The sequence below is a fragment of the Taeniopygia guttata genome, chromosome 25 (genome assembly GCF_048771995.1).
Source record: "Taeniopygia guttata chromosome 25, bTaeGut7.mat, whole genome shotgun sequence".
Taxonomy (NCBI): Eukaryota; Metazoa; Chordata; class Aves; order Passeriformes; family Estrildidae; genus Taeniopygia; species Taeniopygia guttata.
Genome location: NC_133050.1, coordinates 2,782,730 through 2,799,940, shown reverse-complemented (window position 1 = coordinate 2,799,940; position 17,211 = coordinate 2,782,730). Strand labels below are relative to the sequence as shown.

Sequence of the window (17,211 nt, the reverse complement as noted above, 5' to 3'; positions counted from 1 at the left end):
AGCACAGTAAAAATATGTACTAAGGTCACAATGAAAAATCCTCTGCTGAGCCTTCATAGTATCTGTCAACTCCTAATTCTGATTGTAAATTACTATTTAGGAAGATCAGACTGATCAAAATCAGGACATTTTTGTGGATTTTTGTAAAAATGCTTTTTGAAGCTTTAAGATGGAGGGAATTTCACCAATGTCATTATTCCTCTTACAAGATTTTCAGCAACCGGTTACTTTGACTTTCCACTCTTATCTCCTGCCAACTTTTACCTGCCCAGAGCCACTTGTTTTGCTGACAGCTGCCATGCCCATGCGCCATTTGCTGAGCATCACCTGCATGAGGCCTCAGGAGCTCACTGAGGAAAACTCACTCCTTCATATTCTTTGCAGAGACAGGGAAGATCTTGCTTGCTCAGTCGAGCAGTGGAGGAGTTTTCTGTTTAAACCTACTCTGTGTGGCATAACCAATGTATTTTTGACTCAGAGAAATCTGTTTATTTTCTGCTCTTAAATAAGGAGTGAGCAGCTCCATGAGTAACACCATGGCAGAGGAAACACAAACAGGCTGTTCCTCAAACAGCATCTCTGAAGGGATTGTGCTCTGCTTTTCAGATGAGATTAAGAGCTCAATTACAGTAGAGAAAGAAGCTTTCATTAAATCACACACAGAACATAATAAGGACAAATTACAAAGCTTCAGAAGCAAATCTGTGTCAGACTGCTGGCTAAGGAGGCCTTCAGTGGTTTCTCCTGCCCTTCTGAAGAAATGAGTCCTGCACACCTCATCTCACCATGCTTTTGAGAAAAGCTCACAACCAGAATCCTATGAGGCATCCAATTCTTTGAAAGGTATAAGCAACTACCCCCTCATGATTGTAATGAGTGGGGTGAAGCCTCGGGTTAGTGCTGATGTGCACAGGTTAGAAGTGCAATAGTTTGTTCTGCTAGCCCAGGAAAAGCCCAGAAGCTCAGTGTTGTCTCAGTCCCATACTGGTAAGAGAAGATGATGTGGAGTTTAAAGAATTTTAAGGGTCAGCACCTACAGGATCAATCAACTACCCAAAACCAGACCCTGGACATAACTGTTTAATTCCAGCATTCCTGCCATACTCTCCTGTCTCCATGCAAAAGTCTCCACCAAGAAACCTGCAGATAAGGAGGTGAGGAAAGAACAGATTCAAGGCCCTTACACAGAGGACAGAGTTCAGAGACCTTCCAGCCAGAGGGATCCCTCCCTGAGCAGCCAGGCTGCCCAAACTTTCAAAATCAAAGCTCCAGTGTGCAAATCCCAGGCACACGAACCACAGGCAGAAATACCCATTGGCCTCTGGATTTGCAGGTGACTGTACAAGTGTGAACCTGGAGCTGAGGGATTGGATGTTTTTCCCTCCCAGGAAACCCAAGGCACTGCATGGCAGAGCTCAAGGTGGAGAGCAATTGGTTACACGGCTGCCCAGAATCCTGCACCTGGGAAAGGGGAAGTCCAGGTTCAGTCACAGAGTTGTCACCACTTGATTTTTCTTCCCTTGTTATTCTGCTCTCCTGGAATATATTATGATTAATTAAAGGCAGTTGGCTAATTGGATTGTAAGCAGGTGCTGGTTAAAAAAACCAAGCCACTGTTCCCCTTTGAAATGCCAGACAGGAGATTCATTAAAATTCCCTTTGAAAAGACATCCCCAAACTCCCTGATCTGTTGATGAAAACAGTCAAGGAAAAGTTAAAAAAAGAACAAACAATTTTTTTCAGGAGGTTTCACAACTCAGGCAACTGCAACCCCCATCAAGTATTAGGATTGAGGATTGGCATTCCCACACCAGAAAACCTTTCAAAGACTCATAAACTTTCACTGAAAAGCAGTTCCAGGATGCACAGAGTTGAACAACAATCCCATGAAGACAGAATATTTCCATCAAGGCCGGGATGAGATGAGCAGGAGAGGATGACTGGGGCTCTTCAAAAGCCAGACCTCAGAGCTGAGACGGGATTTAATCCTGATATCCCTCTAGTTATCCAGAAAAGGATCAAGACATGTGAGGCAGCTCAGAAAGCCAGAGTGCTCAAAACAGCAGCATGTACAGAGAAGGAAGAAGAGGAAATACAGCTGGATACTTCCTAATGCTCTTCTTTGGACTGACCTGGTGTCTGGTGCAGTGAGTCACAGAAAACTTGCTCAAGACATGGGTGCCAGAACTGAAAATGCTCACTGACGAGCAACAGAAAAAAGTAAGAGCATATAGAAGTGACAGTATTCACAAGGACCTGGAGAAGAAAGAACCCCAAAAGGCCAGACAGGATGTAATATCATGCATAATGAGAGTAAAATACATGTTGCTATTCATCATGTATCCAAAGAATTACAGAATAGTTTGGCTTGAAAGGGACCTTTAAAGGTCATCTGGAAGGACAGAGGATTGATAGCAAGAGAAAAACAGTATCTTAACTGCCAGGGGAAACTGTATTGAAAGCAGCCAAAAATTAGAGCCAAAACAGCAACATCTTATCTTTGAACTAAAGACTTATCAATAACTAATGCTGTCTGCCACTGGGGGACACACTAAACCAGAATCCCTCCATGCCAGTTTTCCCATGCTGTGCTATCAGAGCTCTCCCTGCTCCCCAGCCCCTGCAAGAACTGGACTTTGTGATGTGACCCCAGCATGGCAGCAGCCCACATGAAACTCCACCTCCGAGAAGAGCAGCACCACTTCTCCAAAATAAGGCAGTTTTTACCAGAACATCAAGCTACACTAAACTTCTCTGGGTAGCACTGGGTGCAGGATAATTAGGGACAGAAAAGGGATGTGTCTGTGGAGCAGAGAGCTGGTTTAAATTCTCATTAGGTTGTTAACAGCTGGTTTCATTAGTCTGCCTACAGACAATTATAATTACTTAGTGGCTACTGCAGGGTGAAATGCCATTTCAGTTTATTAACATTCTCAGAGCTGGAAACCTGTCAGTGAAATTATTTTTAAAGTAGTTTGTAAAACTTGTCTGTTCTCGAAGAACTGTCAGACTGATAGAGCGGGGTGTGACATTTATGCCCCAATAAAAGGAAGTTTGAATGCAGTTTAATAGTGCTTGAAATGTTCTGCTCTGAGAAACTCTCCCCAAAGTCCAGGTGGACCTTTCTCCATTGGAACTCATAGAAATTAGCAGAAGCTGTAACTTTGGCATTACTTTTACAGGAGTATTTATAGCCCAGGGGTCAAGACCAAAGCCATAAAATGCTGCTCAAGCCCTGAGCTTTCTCAGACCAGAGGTAAACTTGTATCTAAAGGTCTCTCTGGAGCCCAGGACTACTACATTGCTCAGTAGAATTCTGTTACAAAGCTTAGCCTGCAATGAAGGTAGATTTTTATCTTAGCTTAGTTAAATATTCCCCCTAAACCAGGATAAATTATAATTTCCCCACTATCATTATTTGTCCACTCCTAATTACTCTTTCTTCTTGCCCTAAGCACCATCCTTATTCATACAATAGGTTTGATGGTTCCCATTAAATTTATTATTCTACAGACATATGTTGGATTAAAGTTTACCCGAATGAGAACTTTGTCCAGCTCCTGCCAGAACTAATGGAGAAGATATTTCAGTTTATTCAAAGGAGTTGTTATCTCAGAAAGAGGATCATGCTTAAATTAGAAGAAAAGTTCTGCCAGAAAGAGTGTTCCTTTGCTTCCCCCAAATATCCACTAAAAGCCCTCAGTCAGGTAAGAGCTTTTAAAATAATTTCCAGTATTCACTACACAGCCAATTATTAAGAGAGTTCTGATCCTGCAGTGCAGTAAATGACCATTTCTGACATATTTCTTACATGTAGTTTTTTCCCACATTTCCTTCAACAGTAACTGACCAGGTGCCTTGCCCTTTTTATCTCCTCTTTAACCCATTTACTCTCATCCTCCATGGCACAGCAGACAATGTTTCCAGCCTGCACCAGCCACTATTTCACAATTCACCCATAAAATCCCAATCTTGTACACTTCCACCTCTTCATCTTCCCATCCACGGAGGGGAGCCAAGGTCAGCCAGATGCAAACGAGGTGTTTGAAGCTGAGCTGTGATGAGGCAGTGATTGCTTGATGAGCACAGGAGGAGGAAAGGTCTTGGCTGTGCCTTGGTTCTTAAATCATCCTCACTTGTGCAGGGAAATTAAGGGCAGAGCAGTGATGCTCCTCTGACCACTTTCCCCATAGCATTTTTCCTGTCACAAAGTCAAAGGCAGGCAACTCACACATATTCTTTTACTCTGACTCCTGCTGGGATAGGGAAAAAATAGGATAATAGGGGAAAATACCATTATTAGGGATTTTCATTGTGTGAGCTCAGGATTCCCCACACTTTTGCAAAGGGGGAATGTTCATCGGGCAAAGGCTATGAGAAGGAGCTTCAAATTGTCCAAAATCCCAGTAAAAATACTTTTTCCTATGGAACCCTTCACCAAAGCTGGTCCCACTTCAGGCCCTTTATACATCCATTTCCTGATGTGCATCTCCCAGTGGGGTGTTCCCAATGCTCCAGGAACCCAACACAAACCTTACAGCCCCACACAAACACACCCCAAGGAGCTGCACCCTTCCCTCCAAACCTGGGTACCTGCCACAGCCACCTTTGTGCTGATCTGAGCCTGTTTCTCCCCAAAACAAGGTGCTCAGTTTATCCTCAAAAAAAGATAAAGGCTAAGATAAAATAGAAAGGATTTCAACCTTGAAAAGATTGATAACAGCATCCTTGTCTTCTCCAAAAAAGCCATCATTTCACAACTGTAATCTCCACACTGAGACTTTATTCCCTTAAAGTGTCCAAGTACACAGGCAGGATCCAGGAAGGCACTGAAGTGAGTCAAGTTGAACCCCAACGAGCTCTCAGCTCCCTGTGAAAGCTCAGACAAGCAGTAGAGAAAGAATTAATGCTCCCATTTCTGGCATCTAACGGCCACAGGGCAAGTGAAAAGTTCATTTTAGAGAATGAAGAAAAAGCACTAAGTAATAAAAGGTGAGAAAAATCCATCGCTCCAACAGGTTAATGAAGGAAAAGCACTTGAAGAAAAAGAGGTAGATGGAGGGAAAAAAAACAAACCACAATTGAGAGTGTCCATGACACCCAGAGCCAAAGCAAGCCCAGGGGATCAGGAAAGAGGTAAGCACGAGCTCCAAACAACAGCAGAAATGTAGGGAGAGCTCTGGAGGGAACAAAAGAAAGAGGCAGCCTGAAGAAAGGAAGAAATGCCTCACCACAGAGTGTTTTGGGTTTTTTTATTAAGCGTCTTTTATATCACGTGGTAGAAATTCAGAAAAATAAAGGTCAGGAGAGGCATGGTTTATTTGGAACATTCCTGGAACATAGCAGACAAGATATATCCTTGTGCAAATTATTCCCTGCAGCACTCACATCTTTAATTGCTGCTTTTCCTCCTCCTGGCAAAGCAGGGTTGCTTTATTTACTCCAAGCAATAATTTCTCCCTCCTCCTTGGCAAAGAACAAGCTCCCATCTTGGCAAGTGCTCACTGGTTTACTAAATGCTCATCACACCCATGCTAAGGAGAGTGGAGCTGGTTAATTTATCACTTGCTACAGTGATTAACTTGCCCAGCTGCCAGGTTCAAGAGCACCAGAGTGCCTCAGGTTAGAGAGGATCACAGAAGGAAAAGCTCCATTGAATTAAGCTGCTGCCACACTGGCCCTCTTTGCCTGTCAAACACATTCAGCTGCTCTGGCCCTGCCCTGTGAAAATCCCCCTTAAAATACAAGTGAAAATCCCTCATCACCTGTGAGGAAGCACAGCTGGGTTCTGCTCAGGGCATTTCAAACTACGTGAGGTATTTGTGACCTCCCCTTGCAAAGGCAGCATCTCAGGAAAACCAAAAGTTTCTTTTCCTGCACTCACCATACTCAGGACACCTTCCCCTAGACCAGGTTGCTCCAAGCCCCATCCAACCTGGCCTCGAACACTTCCAAGGGTGACACAACCACAGATTCTCTGGAGCCTGTTTTGCTCCTCGCCCCAACTTAGCAGCCTCAGAGATCAATTTCTATCAAATATCTACATTTTTCTAGGAAAGAAAGATGGCAAACCTTGTTTGCATCTGACTTTGCAAAATCAACACGAGAACCTCAGACAGACTTTTCTTATTTTTCCCCATTTGGTGGAACATTTTCATTCTGTTGTTGTTTGGAGCAGTATTTTAATATATCTGGCTGAGGCTGCTTAAAATAGTACATCTTAAAGAAGAGACTTGTGTGAGGGGTGGAAAACTGAGCTCTTGCACATCCAGTGCTTCTGTTGTTGGAAGATTTAAATCCCACCTCTCTGGTGGGAAGAAATAGCTGCTACTAATCCATTTTCTCAAGTGTTATGCATCAAGCTGGCACTATTTTAAGACTTAAAAAAAAAAGCCAACTTAAAAAAAACCTCTGCTCCTCTCCATTTTCTCTGTTCCGTAGTTTATGACAGAAGAAAGGAGTGAAAGATTGTTTTGGGAAAAATGTTTTCATGAGTCTAAAAATAATATAAAACCTGCTCTGCCACACTCTCAGCTGCGATAGCCCCAAAAGGCACTGGCTGTCATTGCACACAGTCACTATTGTGGTGGGATTTCTACCACACCACAGGACAGTCAATTTTTGGTTTCCTCCTGGAAATAACTACAGCAATTCTGGGTAACATGGTGAACATGAGCCTCTTTTAATGGCCCTTGAAACGGGACATGTGAAATGAGGTGCACAAAGCCTCGCCCCCCCATTTATAGACATTTCCTGAACAACAAAAAAGTAAAAATTAAAGGGCACCCCCCAGTTTTAATCAAAACCTTAGATTCAGGACAAATACAAGGTCCACACAGGCTTCTAACATGGGGGAAATGTTTTGCTTGTGTCTCTACAGGTGGAGAACTCAGAGGGGTCCCAGCAAAGAATGTGAAGCCCTACCACACACCGAAATCTGCTGACACCCCCACACCAGACAGTGCTTCTGCAAGTACGAGCCAAGAAGCCAGCACCCAAACCTGAACTGTGCAGAATTACCAGGAGAAAATGACCTGCCAGAAACAGCTTGAGAGAAAAATAGACTTTTATCATTTATATGCATGCATGTTGCTTTTGTTCTTCTGTTTCAGTTTTTGCAGTGAAGTTTTACCTGTAATTCAATCAAAGACAAATGCCTGGGTTCCTCTAGCCAAGCCTGCAAGCTCTTGAGCCTTGCACCTTAGCTAAAGGAACTCTGTAAAAGAAGCTTGACTGTTCCAGTAGTAATAAGTATAGTTTTAGTAGCAATACCTTGTACACCTCCAAGTGTGCAGAAAATAGTTGTTAAGTCAATATTTAGTATTTCAAATGGTTCAGTGAAAACAGGGGAGATGTTGGGAAGGATAGATAAATATGATTGTCTAGAAGAAGAACCACAATAGTACAGCCAGGATGAATATCATGCCCCCACTGGCTGGACAATAACCTTACCTACAGCGGGGTCCAAAAGCAAATGGACTGTTACATCTCACCCCCAGAATCTATGGCTCACCCCACACCTGTAACCCTCCCCTGAACCATCAGGTGTCTGTGACCCCTCTGGCCCAAGTCCTGTTCCAGCCCACCTTGGAGTCCCCCTTGATAAGGGGCCCCCAAAGGGCCAGACGCCCTCTTGGATCTTCCCCTCCTCTCTTGGAACTTCCTCCCTCCTCCTGGATTCCCCCTCCTTGAGTCCCTGCTCTTCCCTTTGTCTCTCCCTCCCCCATCACCTCAGGCCTGGCCACGTGCTGTGTCTGGCAGCTCGAGGCAAGGCCTCTCTCCATCCTGAATAAACCTTATCCTCCAAGGGCAATCAGCAGAGATCTCTCGTCTGTATCCACCCAAACTGTCCTGGAACTTTCAAACGTCTTTACAGTCCTCCACATACCCCTAATAGTCCTAAAAAAGCCCTTTAATTTTTTTAAATAGTCCTAAAAAGCCCCAAGAACACCCCAAAAAAAAGAAACCCTAAAAATTCTAATTAGTACTAAGAAAGCCCTTAAAATAACTTGAAAAAATCTTTCAAAAGCCCTGAAAAAGCCCAGAAGTATCCTAAACATTCCTAGAAAGTTTCTAAAAAGCTCCTGTTAGAAAACCCCTCAAATATCATTTAAAAACACTAAAAAAAACCCTAAAAAAGTGCCCAGTCCCCAGCCTCTACCAGTCGCCCTCTAGCCAGCAAATATCATCCCTTCCTTTTAATTAGGGTCACTGCCTGCAGCTGCTGGGAGGGTTTTGGGGCTGTCCCAGCATTAGGGTCACTGCCTGCAGCTGCTGTTGGGGAAAAATGGTGTTCTAGGGGTGCTGTTTAGGGTGAGCTTAGGGTTGGGGTGAGGGCTGCTGCTGTACCCTAACCCTTCCCGGTACCCTGTGTCCTGTCCTTTGCACCCCTAACTCTCAGTGTCAGCTCTCCACCTGTCAAGTCCCCCCTCTTTGCCCCTCAGCCTGTAATGTCAGCGTGTCACCCCAAGGCCCCGACACTGTCCCTTGGCCCCCTAACCTCCACCATGCACGCTGCACCCGGGGTGGTATTTAGGGTGCAGTTAAGGGTGGTGTGAGGGCAGATTCACCTGTCACCCACAGGCACCCCCCACTTTGTCCCTCAAGGCACCCCCTGCCTCTCAGCCTCCTTGTGTCACCCTCAGGTACCCCACTGCAGCATCTCTGTGCCACCATGGAGCCCCCCTTTTTACTCCTAAAGACCCCTTCTGCCTGTCAGCAGCCCCCAACCTCTGTGTCACCCTCCAGCCCCCTCCCCTCAGCCCCAGGTCCCTTGGTGACCCCGTGCAGCCCACAGACGTCGTCCCGGCCCGTTTCATTTCGGTGCTGTCCTGCTGCCAGGGCCGCACTATCCCCACGAGTTCGGGCTCCCATGTGGTGCTGCAGGGAGCCACAGGGGAGTGAGGGATGGGGCAGGATGGGGAGGGGGAAGGGTGGAGAGCGAGTGGGGCAGCGTGGGCTGGACGTACAAATAGGGGTGAGGGATGGAGACAGGGACAGAGAAGAACAGGGCTGAGGGGAGGAGGTGAGAGAAGGAGGGGGCACCCCAGATCTCCCCGACCAAAGCTGCAGCAAAATACAATTCTGGTTGCCGGGGCAATGCCAAACACCTCCTGCAAACTGACATCAGGGATCTGGGCTGGCAAGTTTTCTTTCCCAGGGAAAAGGGACAGCGTTTGTGTTCAGGGGCCTGTGGCCTGGAGCGGGCAGCCGCCTGCAAAAAATCTGAATGGCAAAGGATGTTCCCCACACCCAAGCTCCCCATATCTCAAACCTATGCTGCCCTGACAGTCCCAAATGAACCCTACAAACTGACATCAGGAACCCGGGCTGGCGAGTTTTCTTTCCCAGGGAAAAGGGCCAGCGTTTGTGCTCAGGGGCCTGTGGCCCTGAGGGGGCGGCCACCTGCAAAAAGTCCAAATGGCAAAGGATGTGCCCCTTAAAAAATCCACCAGAGAAATACCCATGTTCCCAAAAATAAAATTAATAAAAAATTACAACCAAATACATGAAACTACAAAAAAAAACCAACCAAAAAGCTTATACTAACAACAACAAAACAATTATTCCTAACTCAAGAAACCCATAATGCCTCAAATCACCAAAACACAAATACCACCTAGAAATAAACACGTGGCCAAAAGATAAATGTAACCATAAACAGTATCTCCCAAATTCTCTGCAAAAATAAAACATACATGGCAATCAAATAAGGCAAATGAATCAAACCCCTATAATATAATAAACAAAAATGCAATTATCAATATTAAAAAACCTCACTAATTAACTACAGGACTACTTCAAACCCACCTAAACAGACACTACATACTCCCGCTAATAAAAGCCTCCACAACCAAATTAAAAACCTACCCTCTACTTCATGCTACAACCCATAGAAACCACTGTAAACTTTTAAAAGCACATCCTTTAAAAACATAAGAACCGATCAAAAAGAAATCCAACAACAACGCTCAATCCAAAAAAACCCTTGTCATCAGCACCTGGAGCAAGAACCGTAACAACCAAGAAGTACCCCATGGCCCTCCTCATACACCAACTACGAACAAAAGAAAATGATCCAAGAAATTCCTCAAAAGCCCCACAGCAAGGAACGCTGGAAAATGAGAAGCCGCGCTCCCGGCACCAGGGGCAGAAGAAGTGCCCCCAAATGCAGCAGCACAGCCCGGTTTCCACCCTTCCAGCGCTGCCACAGCTGCAGCTCCCTTCCTTTGAAGCGCCAAAAGTGACACCACACTCAGGCGCTCACCTCACTTCAACCAGGGCAAAGAAATGTGGGCTTCCCTTCAATTTCATCCCCAGAAGAGCAGAAGAGAAGGAGCTTTCCTCAAATGATGGCAAAAAGGGGATTTTTGCCTCAATTCAAACCCTTTAAAAGGAGGGACAACAGGGCAGCCCCCTCCGTTTCAACCTCAGGATGATGAAAAGGGTGGGAGCTACCCTCAAGTCAAGCCCATCATACGACAACAATATTTTTCCTCTTCCATTTAAAAGGCAACACAGGGATTCTCTGTCTCCCCTGTGATATCCCTAACACCCTGGAAAAGGCAGGTTTTCCTTCAATCACTACCCTCAAAACCACAAGTGAAGGGGAATCCCCCACTAGTTCAGACACCGATACCCTCAATTTGAATTTCTTTTGTCCTCAAAATCCTTTTTTTTTCTTTTTTTCCTGGGGGCAACTGGAAGGGATTGGCAAGAAGAAATTTAAAAGGGAAAGGAGAAAAGTCCCCTCTACAAAGGCGCACCGGCTCACCTGTTTGGCTGCTGCTTCTCGGCACAAAAGTTTGTCCCTCGGCACCTCCTTTGAGCAAGGCTCCACGTACACAAGTGCATATCCAGGTGATCCCCCAGACCCTGTCCGAAGCACCCATCGTCCTTCCATGAGACAGCCCCGGGAGCTCCCCATAAACTCCCCTTCTCCAGCAGCAGCTCCATGCAAAAGCCAGCTGAAGCAAACCCTCTCCCTAAAACAACCTCCCCCGGCAGGAGCCGCCCCTCATCCTCACAGCTCACACCTGGGGCTGCTCTGAGCCCTCCTCGTCCTCACAGCTCACACCTGGGGCTGCTCTGAGCCCTCCTCATCCTCACAGCTCACACCTGGGGCTGCTCTGAGCCTTCATCATCCTCACAGCTCACACCTGGGGCTGCTCTGAGCCCTCCTCATCCTACCAGCTCACACCTGGCGCTGCTCTGAGCCCTCCTCATCCTCACAGCTCACACCTGGTGCTGTTGCCACTCTCCAACAGCGTCTCTCCCTCTCCAGCACACAGCCCACTTCTTACAGACACAGATCTAGCAGAAATCTACTACGGGTGTTGGTTTTTCTTAATCCATCTGGTTACACGGTTTAAAACACATACATGCATTGATTGTCATTGAGAGAAAGCTTTCCCGTGGAGAAAATAGTCATTTTGGTAGCACACTTCGATACACCTTCGGAAAAAGCAGAATCAGCACCAACTCCTAAGACCCCTGCTGAGGAACCCTGCCCTCCTTAGGACATCCAAAGCGGAAAACCTCGAAAAAGGAGGGGGAAAGTCAAGCTTGGAGTGGAAAAAGCGAACATAAGTACAGCAGCCTTTAAAAGTGCCTGCACGGAGCAATAGTGGGAACCAGTCACATTTCTTCTTTCCTTGCTTTCTGTGATGACATAAATATGAAGTAAAAACACCTTAAACAAAAGGCAGAGCTAGGATTTTACAGGTCTTCATTTTGGCAGGCTGCATGACAGACGCCTCTTGCGGGACTGCGAGGGAGAATGGCAGAGAACGGAGGCAAAAGGTGCCGGAGAGCCCTTCCTGTTCCCTTCAGCCCCTGCAGCTGCTCCGATGGTTTCAGGCCACTAGATAAAAACCTTAGGGCATGATTTTCAAAACTACTGCCCATCCCCAGTCTGAGTTTCCTACATTCCTGGATACAAATGAGTGGATAGAGAGAGGGCTTCTTTCCAAATGAATTTAGCCATAGATACCTATTCTTTACCAATACCTATAAAAACGAAACACTTGCCAGGTTTTAGTATTCTACACACACCCCTCCCTGGGAATTTTGGGGCAGCTTTAGGTCCCTCTGCGGGACGGCACCCAGCGTGACCCCCACCCCTCATTCGCCACCCACCCACTCCCCCACCGCAGTGTGCCTCCCTCTCCTAGGGACCTCGGGGTGCCCCAAATGACATCAGAGCCCCGAGTCTTCACCCCCTTTTCCTGACCCCCAAAGAATGCACAGAACGATTCCAACTGCCCTGGACAGCAGCCCAGCACTCCCTTCCAGCCCTTTCCACACCTCCATCCCCCCCGAAAGGGACTCTGCCGCAACAAGAAAGGGGGGGCAGCCCCCAGAAGGCGTGAAGCCCCCGCCCCGCCTCGCTGTCGCAGGCCAGGGGCAGAAATTGGGAGCGGCAGAGGCGGCGGGGACGCGGCACGGCCGGCACGGCGCAGAGCGGGGCCGCTCTCAGCGCGATGGTGGCGGAGCCGCAGGTCCGGCAGCGCCGGGCGGTGTCCGAGCGGCGCGGGGGGATCCGCCGAGAGCTCCGGCCCCGGGCGGGGACTCCCGCAAGGGCCGGGGGGCGCCGGGCTCCGGCCCTCGGGGCTTTATTCTCCGCGCCCCGAGCCCCGCGGCTGCGGGGGAAAGAAGGGAAGGGGCGGCAGGAAGAGAGGAGGGAGAGCGGGGCATGCGGAAGGGTGGGAGGGAGGTCGGGCTGTGGAGGAAAGCGGGAAGGGAAGGAAAAGGCCGGCAGGGAAGGAAGAGGGACGGTGGACAGAGGAGGGAGAGAGGGGGAATAGAACGGAGTAGCGGGGCAGGGACAGGACGGAGTGAGGGCAGTGGGAGGTCGGGTTTGGGAGGGAGAGGAGGGGACGGTCTGGGGGTCAAAGAACAGAGATACGAGGAAGAGGAAGGAAGGGTAGCGGGAAAGGGAGGGAACGGAGCTGCTTTGGGGAGAGTGGGAAATGCGGGAAAGAGAGAAAGAAGAGGAATACGGGGAGGAGGAAAGAGGGGCAGAGAGAGGGACAGGAGGGGGAGCCTCACAGAGCCCCGGCTCCACCCCGAGCCCGCCCCGGCGCCCCGCCCTGCCCGGGATGCTGCGCTCGGCGGGGCCCGGCTCGGTTCGACTCGGCTCCTCGGCTACATTCGACTAAACTCGACTATTATCGGCTGGATTCGCCTCTTCGGCTCGGCTCGGCTGAACTCGGAGCCGCTCGCTCGGCTCGGCTCGGCTCGGCTGAACTCGGAGCCGCTCGCTCCGCTCGGCTCAGCTCGGCTCGGCTCGGCTGAACTCGGAGCCGCTCGCTCCGCTCGGCTCAGCTCGGCTCGGCTCCCCGCGGGCGGCGCCGCCTCACCTTCAGCGCGCACGGCTCGGGGCTCTCCTGCTGCCGAGCCCCGCGGGCGGCCCGGCTGTCGCACGGAAATGCCCCACGCAACATTAGACAAAGCAGTTTCTATGTTAAACCCTTTCTATCCTAGAAGGAGATAACTTCTCTACCTCCTTCGTCTTCTCATTTTTCTTCTTTGATTTCAAAATCAGACTTACAAAAATTTACTCCTAAAAAAGACTTGGTAAGTAGTCAATAAAGTAGTCCTGTCAATTTCATAACCTAAAGGTATACTTATGTTTCCACAAAAAATAAACTACATGACAGTCCTACTCACTGTGTCAAACCTTATTTAAAATACTCACAAAAAAAAACCCCAATATAAATAGTTCCACAACCAAAACAAAACAAGCACCACTAACTAAAACCATCCATCAAAACACATTGTGTTTATCAGTCACCAATCCTAAAAAAATCTCTAGGATGTCCGGGGAAGGGAATCCACATCAGGTACGAAGGAAGGCTGCCTCCCCTGCTGGCAATTTCCTGCAGTCACCGACCTGTGGCCCTTGCCCAGCTACAATCAAGAACACCAAACATCACTGCATGATCTGAGCTGCACAGCAGCCACAAACCCACGAGTCTGCTACTCACCATTCTCCTAAGAATGCCCGGATCCTCGGGCCGCTTCGGCCACGCCCTCGTGGCAGGGTCTGCCTGGGAAATGAGGAGACGAGGAGATGCGGCATTCCCGAAACTCAAGCGCACCCTGGCTCCCACTCACTGGTTCCCTAACAGAAGGTCACCTGTCTCATGGATGATGGGAAGGCAATGCAGGTTCTATTTCAGGATTTTAAGTGGAGTTTTGATCCTGTTCCTCGCAGAATACACCTGGAGCAGGTGTCCAGGTGTGAGACAAAGAGAGACAGGGTGTGCTGGCTGAAGAATGGGCTGATGTACTGGTTTTCAATGGGATAGGATCCATTTCCTTCCCAGGGAGCAGCAAAGAGCTGGGTTTGGATTCAGGACGGGAATGTGGTAGACAGCACACAGATGGCTTGGATGTTACTGAGCAGGGCTTGCCCTCCTCAAGGACTTGCAGTGTCACATTGGACAATCCATGTCCCATGCTCTGCCAGCAAAGAGGTGAGACCATCAGCATTCCCCTCCTCATCCCTGTGTTCTTCTTAAAGAAGAATCTTCCACCCACTCTGCTCCAGAGAGCTGGCAAGTGCCCATAGGGAGCCCCCTTACCCCTCCTGGGGCACTGCGGAGGGCGGGGCTGAGGCAGGGCTGTGATGGCACAAAGGGCAGAGCGCTGGCGTCAGGCAGGGCTGTGATGTCCCAGGGCTGTGCTGGCCGCAGCACTGTGACACCACTGTGACATCACCGCGCTGTCACTGGGTGAGACAGGCCAGCGCCGGCAGCTGCCAGTGCAGTCGCGATGGGACGTGCTGGAGCCATGGGTGACGGTGACGTCCTGGTGACTGCGCTTGTCCTGCTGCTGGCCGCCGTGGCTGTCTGGTGGGCCTTTGGCCACCGGCAACCACGGAGCCGGAGCACACGGACAGCGAAGAGGAGCAAGCGCCCCAGGGTCCGGCCCAGAGGCTCATGGAGGAAGCGAGGAGCCCCTGCGGCTCCCAGGTTCCCCAGGCCTCGGGCTGCTCCTGGCGAGCAGCCACGTGCTCCCGCCAGCCCCCTGGGCAGCCCCTGCGGCTGCGGCCCCTGCCTGGCAGTGGCCCGGGAGCTGCAGGAACTGATGCTGCAGCTCTGGGATGGCAATGGGACACGTGCGCCCCTCTACTCTGGGATGTGGCAGGCCTTGTGGACAGAACTGAAGGAGCTGCTGAAGCGAGGCCACCTGCCCTGCTGTGCCTCGGCCAGCTCCTCCACAAGCCTCCATCCCTTCCAGAGGCGGCTCCCAGCAAGATTCTCCATCCCTGGGAGAGCCTCAAGGCCTGCAAGGATGGCACAGCAGGGGGGAGCCACCACCATCCATGCAGGAACCTCAGGCTGTCAGAGACCCTGCACCCTGCCAGAAGCCTCTGCTATCTCTGACAGCCTCCATCCCTCGCAGAGGCTCAGTGAGACCTGTCAGCCTGCGGAAGGAGCAGAGCCCGTGGACAGGTCTCCCAGCTCCCTTGGACTCACGGACTTCAACAACATGGGCGCAATCCTGACCCTTGACATGGCAGGGGAAAGCCCACAAGTCCAAATGGGAGCCCAGCCCGATGCAGGGGAGCCTGCTCAGGAGCAGCTGGTGGGGCAGCAAGTGTCCTGGAGCCAGCTGTGGTCATCCCACAGCGGCCAGGACAGCCAGGACGCTGTGCCGGTTCTGCCAGCTGGCAACAGCCCGAGCCTGGTGGTGGAGACGAGCCTTCAGAGGTTCCTCCATCTGCAGGAAGCTGCCCTGAGACAGCCCTCGAGTGCCGCGAAGGGCTTTCTAGTAGCAGGTGAGATCTTCTGAGGAGCTGCCTGAGGCTCCGCCGGGGCTCTGGAGGGGCGCGGCCAGGCCAGGCCAGGGCCCCTGAGAGCAGCCCAGTCGCTGGCTGTTTCCAGTGCCTTCGATGGCCCGGCTTGAAAACGCCCTGTCTGCTTTGCAGCCGCTCCTGGGTCTCCCCCGTGCCAAGCCTCGGGCTGCAGCCCCGGCCGTCGGCAGGAGCAGAGCCCAGCCCACGACGCCGGGGACAGCGCCGGTGCCGCCCTGCCCCGCTGGCCCGGGGCTGCCGCAGCCGCCTGTGCGCGCTGCCCCGGCCCGGCTCTGCCGCTCGCCAGCCCGGCGGCTGCAGGGCGGTGGCCGCTGCCCGGCGCGCAGCAGGAAGCGGGTGAGAGCGCGGCGGCCCGCGGGGGCCCGGCCCGCTCCACTCGCGGCACTTGCGGGAGGGGCGGGTCCTGGGCGCAAGGCTGATGGCTCGCTCTTGGCCGCAGGGCAAAGGAGGCAGCGGCAGGAGCGGTACCTGCTGGGCCCGCAGCTGGGCAGCGGCGGCTTCAGCACCGTCTTCTCGGGCATCCGCCTCTCGGACGGCAGCCCGGTGAGTGGCCGCGACGGCCGGGCCTGGGCGGAGGGGCAGCGGCGGGGAGGGGCAGGGCTGGAGCTCAGCCCTCCTCTCCCCATGGCTCGCAGGTGGCCCTCAAACGCGTGGCCCGGGAGAGCGTCCTGCAGTGGGACGAGCTGGTGAGCGAGCGGGGCCAGCGGGACAGAGCGGGGCGTGGCGGGCAGGGAGAATCCCGGGGCGGGCTCAGCGTGCGGAGCCGCAGCCCCGCGGGCCTGGGCACGCCGAACAGCGGTGCCGGGGCCGGGCAGGGGCAGCCCCGAGCATCCCCCGGGCGGGAGGAAGCGCAAGCGCCTGGGAGGCTGCGGCAGGGGGCACTGGGGCATCCCGGGCAGGGCGCAGCGCGGCCCCAGGCCTGCAGCAGCAGCAGCAGCAGCACCTGCTGCAGGCACTGATTTTCTCCTCCTTACAGCCCGACGGCACCCGCGTGCTCTTGGAGGTGGTGCTGATGGAGAAGGTGGGCTCTGGCTGCCAGAATATCATCCAGCTCCTCGACTGGTTCGAGTTGCCGGATAGCTTCATCCTGGTGCTGGAGCGTCCGGGGGCATCGCAGGATCTCCTGCAGTTCCTGCAGGAGCAGGAGCAGGGGTTCCTGTGCGAGGAGCAGGCGCGCTGGCTTTTCTGCCAGGTGCTGGAGGCCGTGCGGCACTGCACCGCCTGCGGCGTCCTGCACCGGGACATCAAGCCGGAGAACCTCCTCGTTGACCCGGAGAGCGGCGACCTGAAGCTGATCGACTTCGGTTGCGGCACCTTCCTCCAGGAGCGGGCCTTCACGGACTTTGCCGGTGAGCCCATGGCCTGGGCCCTGCTCCCGGTGCCAGGCA

At 51.5% G+C, this 17,211-nt stretch overlaps 1 pseudogene; it reads right to left on the bottom strand.

Annotated features, from left to right (window-relative positions):
• The window catches only part of LOC115498348 (nuclear pore membrane glycoprotein 210-like), an 88,224-nt pseudogene extending 72,724 nt beyond the window's left edge, over nt 1-15,500 (bottom strand).
• Between the last annotated feature and the right edge of the window lie 1,711 nt (nt 15,501-17,211).